The sequence below is a fragment of the Onychomys torridus genome, chromosome 11 (assembly GCF_903995425.1).
Source record: "Onychomys torridus chromosome 11, mOncTor1.1, whole genome shotgun sequence".
NCBI lineage: Eukaryota > Metazoa > Chordata > Mammalia > Rodentia > Cricetidae > Onychomys > Onychomys torridus.
The window spans coordinates 38,368,838-38,383,047 of record NC_050453.1 but is presented as its reverse complement, the minus strand read 5'-3'; the positions used below and the strand labels follow the sequence as shown (position 1 = coordinate 38,383,047).

The window sequence follows — 14,210 nt, the reverse complement described above, 5'->3', positions numbered from 1 at the left end:
GTTGGCACCAGGATAGTGGGGTATTGCTGTGGCAGACCTAACCATATTGCTTTCGGGAGGATTGTGGAAGCACTTGGAACTTTGGAGTAGAAAAGGCACTAAGGGTTGAGGGGTCAGTGGGGCCGTTCTGTAAGAGCTTGGAAGGTAAGAATGTTGAAAGCAGTGTAGGCGATGGGGGCCTGGCTTGTGAAGGTTCAGAAGGAAGCAAAGACTGTACCAGACTATTTGTGTGACAAATCTATGGCGTCTGGTCAGCTGGGGCTGAAAAATCAGCTATGATTAACAAGAGACCTGGACCATGAAAGCAAAACCTTTGTTTTGCTGGAACAAGGGATGCTGGCCAGCTGGAGTTGAAGAATCAGCTGTGAATAAAGATTCCAGCATCACTGAAGTGAAATCTGGGAAGTGTTTGCTCAGAGTCAGTCATGCAAGTTCAGAGGTGGCCACGGTTGTACCTTGTGTGGCAGCTAAACTTGGTTAAGTGAAATAGTCTCCCAGGTAATACTAGTTTTGAAGGCATAAAGGGGTTGTAGAGAGCAGCTGAGGACTGGCACTGTGAGAGGCTGGGAAGGCCATTGGTGAAGGTTCAGCCTGGGTGTCAGTGGAAACCCCGGGATCGAAGAGGTCATGGAGAAAAGCTTTGCACCATGAAGAGAACCCGGGAGAGGCTACTGGTGAAGTGCAACCCAGAGAAGATCCGGCATTTTTGGAGATCCCAGTAATACCGGTTGACCACCGCTAATAGCAGCAGTGGGGAGTGAAGCCAGCTGGAGCCTAGAGGACAAGCCATGTGTGCTGCAGAGGGCGGAGCTGGAGAAAGGGACCCAAGGCCCTTGGAGGAGCCCGGAAGATGGTGAGTGGATCTCAGATATTGGACATTGAATTATTTACACTGTTGGAGTTTGGTTTTGTTTTGCTTAGATTGTGACTGTGCCCTGGTTCTTCTCTTTTGAAGGAATGAAGGTTTTTTTTGTTTTTTTTTTTTTAATAAAAAAAAATTGTATTTACTTAGAAGTATTCAGAATGTCAACAAAACAGCTGCAATTTTTTTTTTCAATTACAGAGTGGTATTTAGTTAACAGAACAACAATTATCTTCATATAAGCTGCATCAGAGACAACTGATGAAAAAATAAAACAAAAACAAACAAAAAAACAAAACAAACAAAAACAAAAACAACCTACCGTCCCCATATGTAACTAATTTGTGCTGTGCACCAACAAGAACCTGCTTTAAATTTCCATGCCAGTTTACAGCCCCCAGACTGGACCAGGCGAGGTTAGCAGCTATTGAAAACACCACAGGACAGGGCTAGCTAAAGACACATTCGGTAGTGTGTTCACTATACAAAAAAAGACACTGTACAGTTTAAAAACAAATCTGACACAGCCTTACATTTCAATTCTTTTCTTTAAAAGGAGTGAGTTGTGTACAGGGGGTTAAATGCTTTATAGACAAGAAAAAAAAGCTGCGATAGAACCAACTTATTCATCATCATCTTCTTCATCTTTGTCTTCCTCTTCTTCCTCCTCTCCCTCGTCCTCTTCCTCCTCTCCCTCGTCCTCACCCTCTTCATCCTCCTCCTCATCTTCCTCTTCCTTCTTTTTCTTGCTCTTTTCAGCCTTGATGACCCCCTTCTTGGCGGCATGGGGTTTTCCTTTAGCTCTGTAGCAGCGATATCCTTCTCATACTTCTCCTTCAGCTCGGCAGCCTTCTTCTCGCAGGGCTGCTTGTCATCCCCAGCGATGTTGATCTACATCTCCCCCAGCTTCTTCACAACGTCCCCGATGGACAAGCTGGGGTGCTCTCCTTTGATTTTGGGGCAATACTCAGAACAGAACAAGAAGAAGGCCGAAGGAGGCCTCTTGGGTGCATTGGGGTCCTTGAACTTCTTTTTGGTCTCCCCTTTGCGGGGGATGTAGGTTTTCATTTCATTTCATAACGAGCCTTGTCAGCCTTTGCCGTGTCTTCAAATTTCCCCTTTTCTTTAGCAGACATGGTCTTCCACCTTTCTGAGCACTTCTTCGAGAACTCTGAGAAGTTGACAGAAGCATCCGGGTGCTTCTTCTTGTGTTCCTCCCGGCAAGTTTGCACCAAGAATGCACATGAGGACATTTTGCCTCTCGGCTTCTTAGGATCTCCTTTGCCCGTGTTTAGTTGATTTTCCTCCACAAGGCACAGAGTCGCCCAGTGCCCGTCCGGCTCTCGCTTGCCCCGGCGCTGTCTCTATGGAGCTCAATGTACTGCTGAAGGAATGAAGTTTTAAACTTATATTTAATTTTATAGGGGCCCACAATTAAGAGACTTTGAATTTTTAAAAGAGAGTTTGGATTTTATTTAATAATCTTTTATTGAAAATAGATTTTTTCCCCACCTAATATATCCTGATTATAGTTTCTCTTTTCTCTCCTCTTCTCAGTTCCTCCCCATCCCCCACCCCCCATCTGGATCCACTCTTAATGTCTCTCATTAGAAAACAAACAGGCTTCTAAGGGATAGTAATATAATATAATATAATATAATATAATATAATATAATATAATATAATATAATAATTAATATAAAACTAATAAATCAGAATTGGACAAAACAAACAAACACAGAAGGAAAAGAGCCCAAGAGGAGGCACGAGAATCAGAGACCCAGTCATTCTCACACTTGGGAATCCCACAAAACACTAAACTTAAAACCATAATACAAGCACAGAGGACCTGGTACTGACCCCTGCAGGCCCTGTGCTTGCTGCTAGTCTCTGGAGTTTGTGAGGCTTGCTCAGGTTGATTTAAAGGGTCTTGATCCTTGTTCCCCATCCTCTCTGGCTCCTACACTCTATCCACTTCCTCTTCAGCAGGGTTCTCTGAACCCTGAGGGGAGGGATTTAATGGAGACATCCCTTTTTAGGGCTGAATATTCCAAGGTCTCTCTCTCTGCATGTCTGGCTGTGGGTCTCTGCTGCAGGAGGAAGCTTCTCTGATGATGGCTGAGCAAGGTCCTGATCTATGGGTACAGCAGAATGTCATTAGAAGTTATTTTATTGCACTTTTTTTTTTTTCCTGAATGGTAGTAATTGGTTTTGCCCTAGGTCCCTGGGCTATCTGCTCTCGGGTTCTCCGTCACCTAAGCAATGTCCGGTATGAGTTCCATCTTGTAGAGTGGGCCTTGAGTCAAAGCAAAAATTAGTTACTCTAATAACTAACTACAAGCTTTGTGCCACCATTGCCCTAGCATATCTTGCTGGCAAGACACCATTGTAGGGCAAAGGGTTTGGGGCTGGGTTGGTGTTTGCATTTCTCCTTTGGTAGTGTGTACTTCCTGTACTAAAGACTCTAGAACATAGGGGTGAAGGCTCCATGTAGGCGCCAGCTCGACTTCTCCATGTTCAGTGAGTTGTGTGGGTGTTGTCTTCAGCAACAGGAACTTGCTGTCAGTTTGTGGAGAGCCACCTATAGCCTTGGTGACAGCCTGGGTCATTTGGGGACCCCTTGGCCAACCCTGGGACTGGAAGTTTCATTTGGTGACAAGAGATGTATAGTTGGGACTCGGTCTCCCCCATTTAGATCATCTTCTATACATATGTATTTTAGGAAGCTTCTACTGTATTTGGTTTACATACCCCCCCTCAATGGTCCTTAATTTCAGCTGTCTTTCCCCATATTCCCTCCCTCATCCCCATTTCCCCCTGCTCCTTCACACTTGATCCTCCTGTTCCAACCCCCCATCCATCTGTAACTATTCTATTTCCCTTTCCTAGGGAAATCTATTGGTCCTCCCCAGTCCCTTACTCTATGACTAACCTCTGTGGTTCTAGAGCTTGTAGCTTATCATTGACTTAACAGCTGATATCCTCATATAAGTGAATACATACTGTATTTCTCTGGATTACCTCACTCAGGATGATTTTCTAGTTCCATCCATTTACCTTTGAATTTTTTTCCTTCTCCCTTTTTTAATGGTTGAGTAACACTCCATTGTGTAAATGTACCACATTTTCTCTATTCTTTCATCTGTTGAAGGATATCTAGGTTGTTTCCAACTTCTGGCTATTATGAATATAGCAGCAATGAACATGGTTGAGCAAGTGTCTCTGGGGGTGGAATGAAGCATCCTTTGGGAATATGCCCATGCATGGTATAGCTGGATCTTGAGTTAGATCTACTTTCAACTTCATGAGGAACTGCCACTTTGATTTCCACAGTGGCTGTACAAGTTTGCACACCATCAGCAATAGAGGAGTGTTCCCCTTACTCCACATCCTCTCCAGCCTGAGCTGTTACTTATGTTATTGATCTTAGCCATTCTGATAGGTGTAAGATGGAATCTCAAAAGTAGTTTTGATTTTCATTTCCCTGATGGCTAAGAATGTTGAATGTTTCTTTAAGTATTTCTCAGCCATTTGAGTTTCCTCTTTTGAGAATTCTCTATTTAGATCTGCACCCCATTTTTAACTGGGTTATTTGTTCTCTTGTTAGCTAGTTTTTTAATTCTTTACATATTTTAGATATTAGCCCTCTGTCAGATGTTTAGTTGGTAAAAATATTTTCTTATTCTGTTGGCTGCTGCTTTGTCTGAATGACAGTGCCCTTTGCCATGCAGAAGTGTTTCAGTTTCATGAGGTCTTATTCATTAATTGTTGATCTTAGTGCCTGTGCTATCAGGTCTCTGTTCAGAAAGTCTTCTCCTGTGTCAGTGCATTTGAGACCATTCCCAATTTCCCTTCTAGCAGGCTCAGTGTCTGGTTTTGTGTTGAGGTCTTTGATCCATTTGAAGTTGAGTTTTGTTCAGAATAATAAGTATGATTCTTCTATATGCAGCCGTCCAGTTAGACCAGCACCAATTGTTGAAAATGCTGTCTTTTTTCCAATGTGTATTTCTGGCTTCTTTATCAAAACTAAGGTGTCCATAGGTATGTGGGTTTATATCAGGGTCTTCAGTTAGATTCCATCGACCAACACATCTGTTTTTATGTCAATATCATGCTGTTTTTATTACTGTAGCTCTGTAGTACAATTTTAAATCCGGATAGTATGCCCACCAAAGTTCTTTTACTATGCAGAATTGTTTTAGCTGTGCTGAGATTTTTGTTTCCATATGAAACTGAAAATTGTTCTTTCAAGATCTGTGAAGAATTGTGTTGGGATTTTGATGGGGATTTCATCGAATCTGCAGATTGCTTTTGATAGGATTGCCATTTTTACTGTGTTAATCCTATTGATCCATGAGCATGAGAGAACTTTCCATCTTCTGATACCGTCTTCAGTTCTCTTCAATGACAAAGTTTTTAAATACAAAGTCTTTCACTTGCTTGGTTAGAGTTACCCTAAGATACAGTATTTGGTCCTTAACTTTAGCTGCCTTGAGGCTACTGAGAAGAGTGTTTCCCTGTTTTTGTTTTTTCCCTCAGTCCATTTGAAATTTGTATATAGGAGGACTACTGATTTTTGTGAGTTAATTTGTATCCAGCTACTTTGCTGAAAATGTTTATCAGCTGTTGGAGTTCCCCAGGGTAGTTTTCAGGGAACTTATGTATACTTTATCTGCAAATAAAGATACTTTGACTTCTTCCTTTCCAATTTGTATCCCTTTCATCTCCTTCAGCTGCCTTATTGGTTGAGTAACACTCCATTGTGTAGATGTACCACGTTTTCTCTATTCTTTCATCTGTTGATCATCTGTTGAAGGACTTCTAGGTTGTTTCCAGTTTCTGGCTATTATGAATGTAGCAGCAATGAACATGGTTGAGCAAGTGTCTCTAAGACTTCAAGTACTATAGATATGGAGAGAGTGGATCATTTTTTCTTATTCCTGATTTTAGTGGAATTGCTTTGAGTTTCTCTCCATTTAAGGTTGATGTTGGCTATGGGCTTGCTGTCAACTGCTTTTATTATGTTGCGGAATGTCCCTTGTGTCCTACTCTCTCTAAGACTTTTGTCATGAAGGGCTGTTAGATTTTGTCAAAGGTCTTTTATGCATCTGATGAAGTAAGCATGTGGCTTTTTTTTCAGTTGTTTATTTGGTGGATTACATTTATTGATTTACATATGCTGAACCATCCCTGCATCTCAGGGATGAAGCCCACAATCATGGTGCATAATCTTTTTGGTGTGTTCTTGGATTTTGGTTTGCAAGTATTTTATTGAGTATTTTTTTTTCTGCATCTGTGTTCACAAAGGAAATTAGTCTGTAATTATCTTTCTTTGGGTCTTTATGTGGTTATGGGTATCAGGGTAACTATGACCTTATAATGTGAAGTAATTGAGGAGTATTGGCATTAACTCTTCTTTGGAAGTCTGGTAGAATTCTGCACTAAAACCATCTGGCCCTGGGCATTTTTATTTTATTTTATTTTTTTGGTTGGGAGACTTTAAATGATTGCTCCTATTTCACCAATGGTTCTAGATCTGTTTAAATTGCTTATCTGAACTTGACTTGACTTTGGTAAGTGGTACTTATCAAAAGAAATTATCCATTTCTTTTAGATTTTTTAACTTGGTGGAGTACAGGTTTTTAAAGTGTGTCATTATGATTCTCTGGATTTCCTGGTGCCTGTTGTTATGGCCCTCTTTTCATTTCTGATTTTGTTAATTTGGATATTCTCCCTCTGTCTTTAGTTCACTTGAATAAGGGTTTTTCAATTCTAATGATTTATCAAAGAACCAACGTTTTGTTTCATTGATTCATTGTATTGGGTTTTGTTTGTTTGTATTTGTTTGTTGATTTCAGCCCTGAGTAGTTTCTTGCCATCTACTCCTTTTGAGTGTGATTTCTTCCTTTTACTCTAGAGCTTTTGGGTGTGCTGTTAAGTTACTGGTATGAGATCTCTTCAGTTTGTTGTTGTTGTTTTTAATGTAGGCACTTAGTGCTGTGAACTTGCCTTTTAGAATCACCTTCACTGTGTCCCATAAGTTTGGGTGTGCTGTATATTCATTTTCATTCAATTCTAAAAAGTCTTTCATTTCTTTTTTAATTTCTGTCTTGACCCATTTTTTTTTTTTTTTATTCAGAAGAGAGTTTTTCGGTTTCCATACATTTGTAAGTGTTCTGTTGTTTCTGACACCCAGCTCTAATCCACGGTGGTCACATGGGATGCAGGGTGTTATTTCAGTTTCCTTCTATCTGTTGAGACTTGCTTTGTGTCTGAATATGTGGTCGGTTTTGGATAAAGTTCCGTGAAATGCTGAGAAGAAGGTATATTCTTTGTGTTTGGGTGAAATGTGCTGTAAATATTCGTTAGCTCCATTTGGTTTATGATGTCTGTTAGCACTAGCATTTCTACTTGGTTTTGTCTGGATGATATTGGTGAGAGTCAGGTACTGAAGTCTCCCACTGTCAGTGTGTGAGAGTCAATATGTGATTTAAGCTGTAGTAGTGTTTGGAGCATAGATGCTAAGAATTACAATGTCTTCTTGGCAGATTTTTCCTTTGAGTATGTAGTACCCTTTTACACTGAGATTATTTCAAGTAAATGGACCTAAGAAGCAAGCTGGGGTAGCCATTCTAATATCTGACAAAATAGACTTCAAACCAAAACTAATCAGAAGAGAGAGGGATGGACACATTAATTCTTACACACTGATAGTGGGAGACTGGGGGTTCCAGGTAAAATGCATTTCTAGGTATCAAGAGCCGAGACTGAGGAATGGGGATGGGCTAGGGGAAAAGCTGAGGGGCCCCTGGGGGGAGGAAAGCAGGGTGTTCTACCAGGATCTTCTTAGTCCCCTGGGACTGGGGGAGAGAGTGAGGAGAGGCCACAGCAGAAGGTCTGCTACAGAGCTGGGGGTGAGACTGGGGGATTGGACATAGAGGAATGCAGGGAGAGGTGAAGATCTGCAGTTAGTCTACCTGCTTCCCTAGCCAGAGTGGCCCTGTGGGCTCCCAGGGAATGCCTGAGATTGGGGATTTTAAAAGAGACTTTGTATTTTTACAAAGACTGAACTTTTAAAGTGTTTGAATCAGTAAGAACTGTGGGACTGTTTTACGTTTGTGATATTCATTAATCTGAGATCTTGAGCATGAACCAACAACAACAACAACAACAAAAAGGAAAGGTTATGATTTAAAAAGTGTTGTGTGTCAAGCTTACAAGGGGTTGATTGTGCTAGATGATTTTATGTCAGCTGCCTCCAACAGATCAGGCTGTCTGCAGGCCTGTAGATCATTTTCTTTATTAGTGACTGATGTGGGAGGGCCCAGGCCACCATGGCCGGAGACTCTGGCTGTATATTTTGTATAGGAGACAGCTCATCACATATGTCATGACGTTTACCTCTTAGCTCCAGGTCAGGTCTGAGCCTCCCTGCCCTAACCTCATCTTGAAGGCCCTCTGCTACTTCATCCTTGAGTGGGTATGAGCTGTGTGAGGATTGCTTGTTGAAATGCCAGCCACTGAAGGTTCTAAGGTGCCTCCTTGAGAATTTGCTTCCTCTCTGAGTCCCCCAGCTCCTTACCCACCCCAGCACATGCTGGAGGAAGAACAGCTAATGTGAAGGCCAAAGGTGGGAGCTGAATATGGGGGGCGGGCAGCAAAAAGGCCACTGTGGGAGCAGAGTGAGCAAGGGGGAGGCTGTGGGGATGACATCAGAGAGGTAATATGGAGGCATTATATGTAGGAGCTTGTATTGAAGGTTGACTGACCATCATGGTGGAGAGTGAGTGTATTCCAGATTCACTTTGAAGGTAGAGCCAGTAGGATTGGATGTTAGGAGTGGATGGAAGACTCCAGGGTGACCCACAGGGTTTGGTGCAGGAAGGAAGAGAGCTTTAGTCTACTGGGTTACAGAAAATAGCACGTGGCACAGTTTGAGGTACAGAGAGGGTGGATATTGTGAGCCCCATTTTAGATACGTGAAGTTTGAAATATTTGGATATTTGAGTGATGAGATCAAGTAGGCATGTATGTCAGTTTGGGAGAGTGATCTTGGCTGGTTTCACAAAGGCAGGAATCCTCAGCACAGAGACCAGGATTAAAGCTGCAGCCTGGAGGGTCTTGCTAAGGGATGAGTTCTGGTACCCTCAGGCATTAAGAGGGAAAGAAAAGGAGAACTCTGGAAGATGCCAAAGCTTGAACAAGAGAAGAAGAAAGCCTAGAGGTCCTGGAAGAGGGGCGGGGCATCAGGAGGAAGTGCTGTCAAGCAGGTCCCATGCTGGCAGCCAGGGCAGGCTGACTGGGGCTGACTGGATGATTGAGTGACATGGTAGTCTCCAGAGACCTTGGCAGGCACAGTTTTAGTAGTGTCGGGTGTGGACTTGGGAGGGTTTAAGGGGGAACTGGAGAAGCATAGAGAAGGCACTTCAGGAGACTCTGGAGAAATCTCACCTGTTTGGGGCCTGCCACTTCTTTCTAATTGCGACTCCAGGTTAGAGTTTCTAACTTTTTGATCTTCAAGTCCCCTATAAAAGCAGAACTGTAGTAGTAGTGTTGGGAAGATCAGATATATAGAAAGTATGTCATGGTGATGGTTTTTACTGCCAACTTGGCAGAATCCCCCGAGGCAAGCCGGTAGGCACATCTGCAGGGCATTATCTAGCTCAGATCAACACTGGGCATGCCTGTAGGCTTTTCTTGAAGACAGTAACTGAGGTAGGTAGGCCTGCCTGTGTGTGTGTGTGTGTGTGTGTGTGTGTGTGTGTGTAGGGGCACCTTTGAGTGGCAGCCCAGATGCAAGGTCTGATGGGAAGCTTTTTTTTCCCTTCTCATTGTTCATCTATCATTTCTGCTTCCACTGGCCTTCTTGGACACTTCTTCAGCCCTCCTAGGTGGTGTGAAGACTGGTGGCTCCCCAGGAATCCAGCCATTGCTGGACTCCCCAGATCACACAGCGTAAGCCCGTCTGACTTCCCTTTCAGGATATATTCATTCCATCAGATCTATTCCTCGTGAGTCCTAACACAGCGATATAGTAAGTGCGTAGTGAGGAGATATTAGCCTCACCATGACACAGCATTAATCTCTGCCACATTCCGGCAACATGCTTAACTCTTCAGCGCCTCCCTGGCCTTTGCTCTAACAAACACATAGTGATGGTCGGAACTGGGGTTTACCTTTCCCGTGCCGCTAGGTTGCCTGCCGATGGCGTGGAAGAATATAGAGTGCCTGCAGGTCCTCCTAGCTATTCTGAGAAAAACCTTCCCTGAGAGAACTGTACAAACACACACCATTTCCATCCCTGAAATAAGAACTCCCCTTTCCCCCCAATCCCTCAGTCATTCCATATGTGCAACGTATGTATTCTACACATAACTGCATCCTCAGCCCCAGAAAACCCTTTTGGAGATGCAAATGTGTAAGAATTTTATGTTCTTCCTGCACTGTAAGTCTATAATGTACCAGCTGAGTCCTAAAGGAAGATGATAGCAGATTTCTTTCCCTTAGAACTTTTCAAGGGAGCAAGCTTGGATAGTGTTTGTAGTTTCCAAATGTCATTAAGGCCCTTTTAGGGTTTTTCCACCTCTTCCAAGTTTTAATGGCAATTTCTGTAAAAGGGTAATTCTCTGGCTGTTTCTCATAGGGTAAAATTAGAAAAACACAAACAAACAAACAAAAAAAGCCTGGAACCAAGGGAGGATCACCCTATGAGAATTACCCTAAGGCTCTGTTCCAAAAACAAACAAACAAACAAATAAACAAACAAAAAAAACCTCACCTGGAAGTCACTTAACTATTTTTTCCAGGTTAAAACCAATGGGTCGGAAAGACAGGTCCAAGCTGCACGGCTAATTCTGCGGTGCGATGCAACACTACCAGAAGTTCCAGGCGAGGCTAAGCTGCGGGCTTGGCCCCAGAGCGCTTGTCCTCGAGCGCCACCTAGCGGCAACGGGGAGGCAAAACCCAGCCTCGGAACAGCTGCACTTGACCCTCGGAGGGGAACTGTCTTGTTTCGTCCACTCCCAGGTCTACTCAACCGAGTAATTCAGGGATGACGTCCTGGGCTTACAATCCCCACACTGAAGTCCAGTGAGGTCCTCAAACCCGATCCCATCCCCTCTCCCTCACTGAGCAGCCGCTCCAGAAGCCACCAAGGCTCCAGGGGCCTTTGCTCAGGTCACCCGATGCTCTACTGGCGCCTTTTAAATACAACAGGAAGTGCAGTGTGCTAAAGTTCCAACCGATGCCCGTTTCTTTTGACCAGCCGCTGTCCTCACTGTGAGCCAACATTGACAAGAGCAGCTCCTGGCTGCTGGGAATGTTGCTGCCACACTGCCCTGGGCCAAACATAAGGCCCCTGTTGTGAGGAGGGCCAAAGCCATCCGGATTCAGACACATGGCTCACATCAAATCTGTACAGCAGGCAGTGGGAAAATGCTACCAGGGAAGATAAAAGAGTATAGAATTTCAAACTCACGGCGCTGTTTCAGCTATTTAAAACGAGTCTGGTTCCACAGCACTGTAGCTCTCTGTGTTCCCAGGACAGCGGGCTTGAGGGCTACGCCTTGATCTGTCCCAGTGAGGTGCTTGAGAAGAAAGGGGGCTCCAGGAGCAGGAAGGAGGAAGGATGCCGGCCGGCCGGGGAGAGATATGGGACTTTAGGGAAGTCGTTGGTTCAGTTGACATGCTTGCTCGTCCTCTGCTGAGATTCGCCATTCTTAGGCTTGAAGGTTTCATGACAAGCATTGGGAGCTTATATGTAGCTGGGTTCAGGGTTCTGAACAGTGACTGTCATCGTGGTGCTGATTAGAACCATATGGAACCATTTAAATCAGAATCTGGATGTAGTCCAAGTGGAGATACATGTGCATGTGTACATGTATACACCTATGTTACACATATATGCACATAAATATACATATATGCATATATTACACACACACAGTGATTTACTCACACAATGTGGGAAGTTCTTGAAAGCTCCCTGAGTGGTGCAAATGCAAGGTGAGGCTTAGCTTACAAATTGCTGCTGTACCTGCCACTTTTTAATTGATATAAAAACATAAAAGACATGCGTATTAATGGGGTACCTTCCACGTAATGTTCAATACAAATATACTTGTGTAATATTCACCTCAGGCCAAACGTATCTCCTCAGACACTTGCCTAAAATCCCTTGTTCTGGCTTTTAGAAATGCACCTCACTCTATTATTTATTGCTACCCCGCAGTGCAAGAGCAAAGTAGAACTTCTTGCTCCTGAGTGACTCAGAACCCACTGACCAGCCTCCCTCCCTCCCTCCTTTCTTCTCTCTCTCCCTCCCTCCCTCCCTCCCTTCCCAGCACATGGTAATAATAGCCCACACTCACCTTCTGTGAGCGAGACAATGAGGTACTTGCCTTTCTATGCCATTTTAACATAGTGAGTTTCTGGTCCATCCATTCCCAAACAGAGAATCCCTTCCCCTCTCCCTCCCTTCCCAAGTATGGCCTTGAACTTGTGAGTTCAAGCAATCCCGCCATTTCAGCCCTTGGCTACAGCCATACACCACCACACCCGGTCAGTTTCATTTTTTATATATGAATGGATATATAATCCACTGATTATATATTCCACTGTATTCATGCACCACATTTTAAAAGCCATTTGTTTGCTGATTGACACTTTGTTTTTACCATTGGTTACTGTGAAGACCCCCTTCAATGAAAAGGAAGTGCCAACATCTGTTCCACATCCCGATTTTATTTCCTTTGAATACACTGCAGTAGTGAACTGTTAGCGTCTATGGCAGTTCTGTTTTTCACTTTTGAAGAATCTCAGGACTATTTTTATGACTACAGTAACTTACCTGCCAACAGTTGCAACGGTGTTCTGCTTTTGCTACATCCTCACTGGCACTAATGTTCGGTCTTTGTGGAGTAAGGTTGATAACTTTCAGTTTTATTTGCATTTCCCTGGTGATTGCTGATGCTAATGTTTTATTCATAAAGAAAATATTATGCATTCTTTTAAGAGGTGTCTATTTAGACCTGCTGCCCAATTTTGAAAATGGGTTCTTCTTGCTATTGAGGTTTTTAAATTCCTTTGAATTCTGGGTATCAGACGCACAGTGTGCAAATATTTCCTCCTGTGCTATAGGGTGTTACTGTACCTGCTGATTTTTCACGCAGAATTTCTCATTCATGTAGATTTGCCTTTATTCCTCGTGCCTTGGGAGTCTTTCCTGTCCCCAACCTTGCATGTTTCAATGGCTGGAATGGCTTCCCTATGCTGGCTTCTAGTAGTTTCATAGTTCCAGAATTTACATTTAAGTCTTTTCATCCACTTTGAGCTTTTTGTAACTGATGAGCAGCAGCAGTCTGGTTACATTTTTCCAAGTGTGGATCTAGTGTTCCCAACACCATTGCTGATAAGACTCTCCTCTCTCCCATGTGTGTTCCCCGCACCTCTTGAACTCCGTTGGCTGCAGATGTGGGTTTACCTCTGGACTCTGTCCTGTTGGTCTGTGTGTTTTGTGTCCGGTCATGCTGTCTTGCTGGCCAAAGCTTTGCACTCTCAGATCAAGGGGTGTGACACCCCCTGCTTTGCCCTTTGTTAGGAGATTTTTGGCTATTTAGGTCCTCCACCCCTGTGTGTGCATCTATATAAAATTTAGGATTTTCTTTCTAGTCCTGCGAAGGATACCACAGTGTTTTTGATAAGGATTGAGCCGAGTCTACCAATCTCTCCATTAAGTGGTTCTGGGGCTGGGATTCAGGCCGTCAGGTGTGTGTGGCACCTTTACCTGCTGAGCTGTCCCAAAAGCTCAATGGTTTTTGGTGGATTTCTGGGGTGTAAACCAAAGTCCCCACAAGGCCACATCCATGTCAAAGGTTTTGTCAGGCTGAATAACTGATCAGAACATAGCAATTGTGGAGAGTTGGAATGTTGCAGATCTTGGGCTAGCTTTAGTCCATTTAGTAGTGATTCATTGCCTGCCTCTGTCTGTGTCTCACCAACATCCTTTATCAGATAAAACGTTTGGAACGTATTCTAAGTTACATCTACTTACTTGAGACATATGGCTATGTTTTCCATACCTTGGTATTATTGCTGTGAAGAGACACCATGACCAAGGCAACTCTTTTAAAGAAAGCATTTAATTGGGGCTGGCTTACAGTTTCAGAGGTTTGGTCCATTATCATCGTGGCAGGCAACATGGCAGCATGCAGGCAGACATGGTGCGGAGAAGTAGCTGAGAGTTGTACATCTTGATCCAGAAGCAGTGGAAGCAACCGTGTGTCACTCTGTGCATAGCTTGAACATAGGAGGCCTCAAAGCCCGCCCCCGAAGTGACACACTTCCTCCA

The 14,210-nt window shown here is 43.5% G+C and overlaps 1 pseudogene; it reads right to left on the bottom strand.

Annotated features, from left to right (window-relative positions):
• Positions 1-1,484: 1,484 nt before the first annotated feature.
• LOC118592865 lies at positions 1,485-11,260 on the bottom strand (annotated as a pseudogene).
• Positions 11,261-14,210: the final 2,950 nt, after the last annotated feature.